This window comes from Armigeres subalbatus, unplaced genomic scaffold, assembly GCF_024139115.2.
Source record: "Armigeres subalbatus isolate Guangzhou_Male unplaced genomic scaffold, GZ_Asu_2 Contig247, whole genome shotgun sequence".
NCBI classification, from domain to species: Eukaryota; Metazoa; Arthropoda; class Insecta; order Diptera; family Culicidae; genus Armigeres; species Armigeres subalbatus.
Window position 1 is genome coordinate 108,834 of NW_026942984.1, and position 10,780 is coordinate 119,613.

The window sequence follows — 10,780 nt, forward strand, 5'->3', positions numbered from 1 at the left end:
CACTTCATTGAATACCACATCTACTATAGCGGTGGTGACAGAGCAGAACGTGGAGTTGGCTTCATGATGATCGGGAAGTAGATGAAGCGTGTTACTCGGTGGAACCGATTTGCGTGTTGAGAATGAAGGGCAAATTCTTCAACTGTAGTCTGATCAGCATATATGGCCCAACGAACGGTAAGCTTGATGACGTGAAGGATGAGTTCTATGAAAGCCTTGAAAAGGCCTACGGAGAGTGCCCAACACACGATGTAAAGATTGTCATCAGATATAGTATCCTGGAATATTCTATCTTACATCAACAAGTTTTCAATGGTGCAGATCAAGATGAATACACAGCTAGGTGTTTCAATCTGCCTAATTTATGGACGAGAAGAAGGCGGGGGTGAAAAACTCATTTTCGGTGCAAAACATAAACAAACTGGCTGGGTCTCCCATACCAAAATCCAAGATGGCTGAATCGTGAATTTGGCAGATTGGAACACCTAGTGGTGTATTCATCTTGGTGCAGATTCTCCCAGAATATGAAAAGGAACAATCAATGTTTTTACTTTTATATGATATAATTATATTTTCAGATTATTTTTCTTTTAATAAAATGATTATATTTTAAGAAATTTTACAAAAAAATAATATATGAAGAAATCTTTTATTAAATGTAATTCTAATTTTCAGCTCTCAAATTATTCCAATATTAAAAAGATGACGAATAGCAAATAATAGTTCAACAAGATAAATAAAAGTTTGCTTATTGTAATTTTTATATAAATTAGTTTAGTTAATTTTATGACACCTTAAATTTAAGTGATCGTAGTAGGTCGCGCTCAAGAAACCTGATTGCGGATCGTGGAGCGTGTTCGTCTGGTGTTTCGCGGACGAAATGATTGACAGCGGTCTGATCTCTTCAGCACAACGGGAAGGTTCATGAAGAGGATGGCAGCTGTTTCTCTTTAATGAAACGCAAATGGGAGGACGAAATTGGTAAGCACGCTCCAGTTATTGTTTAACACATCATCCTTGATGCTTGACACACACTCAAAATAATTTTGCTCGTAGTCAATTCTTTCCGGTAATTGATTATTACAAATAGTTCGGTAAAATCTAAAATACAACACACATGGTATTTAATATAGAACTATCTGCAATTCTAAAACTAAAACTAAAACTTTGTTTACATAGGACCGCACTTGTTTACATAGTACATAGTACCGCTCAGACTTTTTCGAAGAAAATGCATCCATATTGTAACCGTTCGCGAATTGGTCTCGAGGGGATTTTCAAACACGGTGGCTTAAGCGCCACTCTCGAAGAGAGTACACCGGTCGTATTCTCTTTTGCCCGACTTTTACAGACCCTTAACCTCTGGGGACTCTCGAACGGCCGCTGGTTCCAAAATTACTTATGCTTAGAATACTCCGAATAGGGGAGTGGCGGCTGGACGGAAGGCTTTCGATTTCGGAATCGAAAGTACGAAATAACCGTTCCCTCAAGCTAGTAGCTTCCTTTCCCTAACGCCCCGGCTTTGCGTACCTTTCCGGTTCGCCGAGCGAGGACTAAAAGGAAAACTACTAACCGTCGGTTAGGGTTCTGTCCTGCGTACGATTATTAACGACATACTGGGACCACACTTTCGGGAATGATCCACGAGAATTAGCTTGGGGATCTTACCTTCGACGGTTGATTGCCGACCGCCGAGTTTTCGCTTTTTGACGAGCGACTTCACTCCTCTTCCGTTTGACTACCTTTACTGGCGGGCCTTAACGAACGCTTGAGCTCTCGATGTCCGTTGGGCCCTCACGGAAACAAATGCATACCCACAGACATGAATAAAAAATCATGAAATCATGAATCAGGTCAGTTCATGAAACCATGATTATAATTCATTATTCATGGTACTAGGCAATCCTCATCAGTCGACAGTATGCATAACCGGTGATACTTCGAACACTCCATTCCCAAGAAGTAAGAACGGCTGAGAGGTAGCACGCCGGACTCTCGCTCAGTGTACTCAAGTTCGAATCCCCTGTTGAACTTTTTTTTTATTCTGTCGAATTTAACAACCAAATTGTAACGCATTGGTTGCGTTACGCGAAAATAAATCATGAAATCATGATTTATATTCATGGTGTATTTTCATGGCACGAAAACACGACGGATTCATGGAATCATGAATTATTTTCTCATTTCTGGGAACGGATGTTTACCCGTGCTGTAGACGTCACACGTATTCCCGTACCCGACTCCGGTCGAATACTCAAAATCCAGTACGTACCAAAAAGCGCAATGCGTTGGAAGAGTCCAACGCGAATTCGTTTCAATAACAAAAACTTTACATTTAACATTATAATTCGTTATACCTTTTTGTACGTTTCACTGGCTAACACGGTGTTCGCGGAATTCAAAAACACATCCTAATGACGTCTGCTACGTTAACTGTTAATTTAGAAATGATTAATATAGACACAGAATAATTCACCAGCCGTTCACTTAGCGAAATGATCGAGTTCTTGTCTGAATTTTATAAAAAAAAACGCATCCTTTGAAAAGAGGACAATTATTTTAAATTTGCGCCAAATAAATTTGAAATGGCGACAAAAAGTGCGCGCCTTCGGTGAGTCGATAAAAACGAGCACATGAGAACACTACAACAGTAAAACGTAAAACAAAAACGTAAAACGTTGCAATATCCAAAACAATGAAGCACAAAATTCGAGCGAAAAATGATTTGTTTCCCATTTTGTGTTATCGTAGTAGCATTCGGCTGCAATCGTCCCCTTGATACGGAACCTAATAACACCTTAGGTAACCAGTTTGTTACAGTGAAAAACGTTAGTCGTTATCAAGAGCTCCTACAAACTAGACGTTATTGTAAGTAAAGCTGTTATCAATCCAGATTGTTAATTTCGTCCCAAAGTTCCCGACAGGTTATGGGCCAAGAGATTTGGCGTGCGGAATACTACAGTGCAGGAAAATCAATACGTGAACTGGAGTTACAGGGTCAGACTGCTTCTGGAGGCAGCCGGTCTTTCAGAAGTACTAACTGGGACTGTGTCAAACGAAGCTGCCGAAAGAGCGAAGTTTGAGGAGTTGGACAGAAAAGTGAAAGCTGTTTTGCTGATGAATGTTTAGAAGTTGTTCGATAGCGAAACACGGCGAATGAAATGTGGAGTAGTCTTGAAACAACGTTTGCCAAGAAGTCGGTGGTCAACCAGATGCTCGTGAGGAAGCAGTTGGCAAGATTAAGAATGCAAGATGAAACATACATGCGAAATCACCTTATGGGGTTCGACGGGCTGGTCAGGAAGCTGAAAACTGCTGGAGCTACACTGACAAAGGGGATCATGACTCTATCATAATCATACGATCCGTTAGTCACTGCCTTGGAAAATGAGAATCTATGACAAAAGATCGAAAGAGAAAAGATCAAAAGGACAAAAAGTCGAAAGACAAAAGGCCGAAAAGACAAAAGGACGACAGGACAAAAGGTCGAAAAGACAAAACGTCGAAAGGGACAGAAGGTCGAAAGGACAAAAGGTCGAAAGGCACAGAAGGTCGAACGGGACAAAAGGTCGAAAAGGACAAAAAGTCGAAAGGGACAAAAAGTCGAAAAAGGACAAAAGTTCGAAAGGGACAAAATGTCTATCAAGAACAAGTTGATAACAAGTTGGGTGTATTCCAAAAGAATTTATAAAATGCATTTAACTTCAAGCAGAAATAACGCACTCATCTAATCAATCAAAGTTGAAGAATGAGCAATTTTCAAAGAAGGAGTAATTACTATAAGACAATATTATAAATATCTAGATAGTTCTGAAAGAGATAAAAAAGCATGTTAATAAGAAATGAATAAAGCTTGTATTTTGCGGGACAGAACTGTGCTATACAGTTGGCAAAAAAACGCTCTTTTATTTTTCACTATTTTTAACAGTTAAATAAAATTCATCAAATAAGTGCCAATAATACATGTTATCTAGGTTTCTGAATGTCACTTCGATCTGTCAAAATAGTGCACGCAGCCACGGACCAGGCGTACGCATTGGAAATACACCGGCGTATAATACACGCCGCTGTATTTGATCGAGGTGACATTCAGAAAACTCAAACATCCATCTATTACTGGTACTTATTGACTGAATTTTATTTAATTGTTAAAAATTGTAAAAACGTAAGAGCAGAGTTTTTACTAACTGTGTAGGGCAACTCTTCTTCTTCCTTTTCTTCTTATTGGCATTACATCCCCACACTGGGACAGAGCCGCCTCACAGCTTAGTGTTCATTAAGCACTTCCACAGTTATTAACTGCGAGGTTTCCAAGCCAAGTTACCATTTTTGCATTTGTATATCATGAGGCTAGCACGATGATACTTTTATGCCCAGGGAAGTCGAGACAATTTCCAATCCGAAAATTGCCTAGACCGGCACCGGGAATCGAACCCAGCCACCCTCAGCATGGTCTTGCTTTGTAGCCGCGCATTTTACCGCACGGCTAAGGAGGGCCCCTCTGGGGCAACTCTGGTGCGAGATTAATTTTCTCCGTTTCGGTTTCGTGTCAATTTCAAACTTAGGTCCCGTTCGACGTTTTGTCCTTTCGACCTTTTGTCCCGTTCGACGTTTTGTCCTTTCGACCTTTTGTCCCTTTCGACCTTCTGTCCTTTTCGACCATTTGTCCCTTCCCTGTGTCCCTCCCCTTCCCAGTGTCTTCGACGTTTTGTCTTTCGACCTTTTGTCTTTCGACCTTTTGTCCCTAACCCGGAAAATGAACCAGAAAAAGACCTTACACTGGAACTGGTGAAGCAAAGGCTTCTATCTGAAGAATCAAATTCTTGAAGATAATGTTCAATTAATTATACCATTTATACACTTAATTTTTGTTCTAAAGAATTCCATCTACGAAAGCTCAATTACTTAACCATCTATCGTCGTCTTCATATCGCTTTGGCCACCAGGAAGCCAACCAGCATATCAAAAATTTGTTAAAAACAATCGTTCAATCGTAAATTAAATAATAACTTCATTTTTCCCCGGAACCTATACTTATCTGCGCCCAATCCCACCTCACTGATTTTCAAGTGTCAAAAGATAAATTGCACCGTAAAAACGATGCCATTGCCATCCTCGCAGATTTGGCCATCAGCGGCAAAAGGAATCATAAAAATCACTTTCGCAACCGGCAAGGAACTACCAACCGGGCAAATCGGGTCCTCATTAGGGTCACTCGAGAAAAATGGTGAAGCAAGGGAAGGAAAAAATAATTCGAAGCCCAAACAAAGCTCAACCTTCAATACTTATCTGCAGATGATGGCGATGATGATAATAATAATGATGATCACTCTTTGGGTGCGAGCGACTTTTTCCGCGGTCGCTCCTGGCAGAGGAGGGACCTTATAGGATCGCCGGTAATAAAACACCCTTCTGGCTCTGCGGCAGAGGAAGTTCCTCGGTAGCACGCATTTTTGTAGAAATGACTAACAACTCGGACGACTGGCAGTCAGTTGGACAGAAGCAATATGGACAAGGTGGATTCTCACAGTTTGTTTCCTCGAAATGAGTGGGACCCTCCTTCTTCGAACAGCAGAGTCGTGGCTTGTGGACGCTACTTCAGCTTCGACAACGCTACTGACACGATCGCAGTAGTTGGTTGTTTAAGTGCTGCGAAACGCTACCACCGCCACCACCAGTTCATAATTATAGGGTACGGAAGTTATGATTAATCATAATTTAAGGTACTTTTTTAATTTCAATTTGTGCAAACGAAATGCCACAGCGCGTTTGTATGGTGGCGTGGCAAAGTGTTTATGAAGGTGTGAAAGATTGGCTGTTTGATCGAGTGAGGCTGTGGTCGATACTGAAGAGATTATATCGGATTCCATAATAAATCAATTGGATTGATGCTGAATGAAGGGAAATCTAACAACGGGACTTTTATTAATCAATTAATTATTAATTAAAATAATATAATTAATTAATTAATTATTAATCAATTTGTGGCCCCCTAGCAGTCCCGATCTTGATCCGTTGGGTTATACGATTGGGGCGTATGTTGAAGCACGAGTCTGCAAACCATCGCACCCTTGTGTGAAAACCCTAAAGTCAGCCATAACATGCACATGGCAGTTGATGTCGAAGGACTAGGTTCGAAAGGCGTGTTCTAGCTATGGCGTCATCTTGAAGATATTATTAATAAAAATAAAACACACATTCAGTAAATTTGTTTGAAAGGACCTTATTATGATAACTGAACTTGAAAATGTTGAGATTATTGCTTGGAGCAGTTCAAATGGGATTTAAAAGAAATAGAACCAATTTTCGCATTATTTTCTGCCGCACCCTGTAAGTGAGTTCACCTCGAACTGTCCCTTCGGGTCGCTATAATGGCGATCAATGTCCCTTCGGATCGCTATAATGGAAAGCGTGGCAAAATGTATCGCAAGGTGTCATACTTTTTCGGAGGATTTCCCTCTTGTTTCGATGGCGGAACAATAAAAATGTTCGAATATAATCATCGCACTTTATTTTGTTCATCGAGACAGATGTAAAATCCTTTGAATAAGTATGAACAAATTGACTTGTTTTCACTTCAGCTCGAAAACACATAATAGTGGTTATGACCGATTTACCACTGTTTTCTCACTGTGTGAAATGAAATCAGCAAAAATCGTTAGAAGTCACTCATACTAAAATGAGTATCATGGCAGTTACTCATGATATGTGTTATTCCAAGAGAGCCCCGTAATGTGTGAATGGAACAGAAAATTGTGTAAATAATTTCAATCGTGTAGAGTAAAATGACATCACTGCCAAAGGCACCGCCACTGCTCGATGGATTGAATTGTAATTTGTAGCAGGGTATTTTTTTTCGGAATAGACAGCTATTCTTAGATTTTTTCGTAATTGTGTCGAGTTACCTGAATACCTGGTTGGCTACACCGTCGATACGCATACGTCTATGCCGTATTGTAGAGCTCTATAATCGTCGGTCTTGGGTGATGTTCTTCCAGCTTCCCCGATTCCACCACGTGCAGCCAGCGTATTCGTGGCCTCTATCCGGTTATCTGTTGAATATTGTTTTCGTTATTTTTCAGTCCGATATCTGCACTAAGTGACAAGCCCACTAAAGTCTGCAGTATTTTTAACGATTCGCAATATTTTCTTCTTTGTACACTTGAAACAGCTCGTGATTCATGCGTTTTTTTAACGTCCACGCTGATGTTTTTTCCGTCTGCATGTTGCGGGACCTAAGCTGGTTACGTAATCCGTTTTTTTATTACCAGACTAAGGCCGGAGTGGCCTGTGCGGTACACAAAAGTCTTCTCCATTCAGCTCGGTCTATGGCTGCACGTCGCAAACCACGCAGTCTGCGGAAGGTCCGCAAGTCGTCCTCCACCTGATCGATCCATATTGACCGCTGTGCTCCTCGCCTTTTTGTTCCCGTCGGATCGTTGTCGAGAACCATTTCCACCGGATTACTGTCCGACATTCATGCTACGTGCCCGGCCCACCTCAGCCTTCCGATTTTGAACGATGGATGGTTCTTCCAACAGCTGATACAACTCGTGGTTCATTCGCCTCCTCCACGTTCCGTCCGCCATCTGCACTCCACCATAGATGGTACACATTCCTTTCGAAAACTCCCAATGCGCGTTGTCCTCCAAAAGCATCGTCTAAGTCTCATGTCCGTAGAGAACTACCGCTCTAATAAGCGTTTTGTAGATAGTCAGTTTGGTACAGCAATGAACTCTATTCGATCGGAGCGTCTTGCGGAGTCCAAAGTACGTACGATTTCCTGCCATTATGCGTCTCCGAATTTCTCTGCTGGTATCGTTATCGAAGGTCACCAGTGAGCCTGAGCTCAAGTACACGAATTCTTCAACCACCTCGATTTCGTCACCACCAATACAAACTCGTGGTGGGTGGCTTGTGTTGTTCTCTCTTGAGCCTCTTCCTATCATGTACTTCGTCTTCGACGTGTTGATGACTAGTCCAATCCGTTAAGCTTCGCTTTTCAGTTTGATGTGTGCTTCCTCCATGCTCTCAAAGTTACGTGCCATAATATCCATGTCGTGGGCGAAGCCAAATAACTGGACGTACTTCGTGAAAATCGTACCACTCGTGTCAATCCCTACCCTTCGTATTACTCCCTCCAAAGCGATGTTGAATACCAGACACGAAAGACCATCACTTTGCCGTAGCCCTCTGCGCGCTTCAAAGGGACTCAAATCTCGAACTTCTCCCCTGAATCTCGAGCTTCGCACATCACCTGATCCATCGTCGCCTTGATCAACCGTATCACATTAACCGGAAATCCGTTTTCGTGCATTAGCTGCCATAGCTGGTCCCGATCGATTGTATCATATGCGGCTTTGAAGTCGATAAACAGATGATTTTTGGGGCACGTTGTATTCGCGGCATTTCTGCAATACCTGACGTACGGCGAACAGCTGATCTGTGGTAGAGCGTTCACCCATAAATCCCGCCTGGTACTATCCCACGAACTCTCTTGCAATTGGTGTTAGTCAGCGGCATACAATTTGGGAGAGTACCTTGTAGGCGACGTCCAGCAATAATGTGATTGCGCGGTAGTTACTACAATCCAGCTTATCGCCTTTTTCGTAGATGGGACACACGATACGACAGCAATAATGTGATTGCGCGGTAGTTACTACAATCCAGCTTATCGCCTTTTTTTAGATGGGACACACGACACGACAGCAATAATGTGATTGCGCGGTAGTTACTACAATCCAGCTTATCGCCTTTTTCGTAGATGGAACACACGACACCTTCCATCCACTCCTGCGGCAGAACCTCATCCTCCCAAACCTTGGTAATTACCCAGTCCAGCGCTCTAGTCAGTGCCTCACCACCGTGTTTAAACAGCTCTCCTAGTAGTTGGTCAACTCCAGGAGCTTTGCTGTTTTCACCCGTCCGATCTCCTCCTGGATTTCCTGGATATTGCTCCTAGGTTCATTACCATACCGCCACCGTTGTCTGCCACATAGCCTTTCAGGTGTTCTTCGTAAAGCTGCCGCCACCTTTGAGTCATCTCACGCTCGTTTGTAAGAAGTTACCGTTTATGTCCTTACGCATATCGGGCTGTGGCACGTGGCCCTTACATGAACGGTTTAACTTCCCATAGAACTTACGTGCATTATTAGCGCGGTACAGTGGCTCCGTCTCTTCACGGTCTCGATTTTCTTGCTGACGCTTTTTCCTCCAAACAATCGAGTTTCTTTGTTCCGCAACCGTCTGTATCGTGCCTCGTTCGCCCTTGTGCGGTGTTGCAGCAATCTTTCCCATGCTGCGTTCTTCTTTTCCACTAACTGCTCACATTTCCGTTATACCAGTCGTTTTTTTGATCCGAAGGCACCGTGCCTAGTGCAGCGGTTGCGGTGTTTCCAATGACGGATCGAATATCTCTCCAGCCATCTTAAAGAGACGCTGCGCCTAGCTGCTCTTCAGTTGGGAGTGCCACTTCCAGCTGTTGCGCGTAGTCTTGGGCTAGTCCACCGTCTTGAAGCCGCTTAATGTTTAGCCGCGGCAGACGACTCCGTTGTACACCGTCGAGAGTTTTGAGCGCAGCCATACTGCAACGAGGTAGTGGTTGGATTCAATATTCCCACTGCGGTAAGTGCGTACGTTCGAGATGTCGGAGAAGAGTTTACCGTCGATTAGAACGTGGTCAATTTGTTTTTCCATTTCTTGATTAGGTGCTTCGGACTACCATTCCGCGGGAGGCTGCAAAGTTTATGCATCGTTGGCCGTTGTCGTTCGATACGGTATACAGACTATCTGGTCCGATGACCGGTCTATACATTTCCTCCCCTCCTACCTGAGCATTCATGTGGCCGATGACGATTTTGACGTCCTGCAGTGGGCATCCATCGTATGTCTGCTCCAGCTGTACGTTCCCAGCTCGTTGGTGGTGTCACAGCTTTGGTAGAAGGTAGCCGCTCGATGCCCGCTTTCTGTCCTGTCCAGGAGATTCCCTGCAGCGCTACGACGTCGAAGTTGCGGGGGTGTAATTCATCGTAGATTATCCTGTTGCAGCCTGCGAAACCTAGCAACCTGCAGTTCCTTGTTCAAAGCTTCCAATCGTAGTCTTTTATTCGTCGCTAAGGTCGTTGTCTATTATATCGAATCGTATTATCTTGTATATCTTCTGTGCAAACCTCCTGTCTCGTCGGAGGGCCGTCGTGTCAGGTCTGTTTATCGTCCCACCTAACACCAGGACTTGGGCTTATGGGCTTTGAGCGGCGCACGGTTGCTTTGGCGGAGCCAACTTGTGGATACATGCAGCATTTTACAGAAGTTTAGCAGAGCCCACTGTCACACTGGTCTGGAAAGGGATCGTCAAACCCTTGGACATCGGGAGAAGAGTTGTATGGCCAAAACCCATTCGACCGAAAGCCATTTGGTCGAATGCCACTGGGTCGAACAAACCATTATTCCGAAACCCATCTGGCCGAAAGTAATTTGGCCAAAAGGGTCGTTTGGCCGAAAGGGTCATCAGGCCGAAAGGCTCATTAGGCCGAAAGGGTCATTTGGCCATAAAGGTCATTAGGCCGAAAGTGTTGGATGGTCAAAAGGGTCATTTGGCCGAATATGCATTTGAAAAGTGAGATATTAGGAATGAGCAGCCTTACTAAGAGAACAGAATGTCCAGACTACCAGCCCTCGCTTCAGAATATTGCAATATTCAAAAACGTAGTCAAATAACATGCATCTAGTTTACCATAATCAGGATCTTACTGGAATCAACCATTATGTGCCGATGGCACTC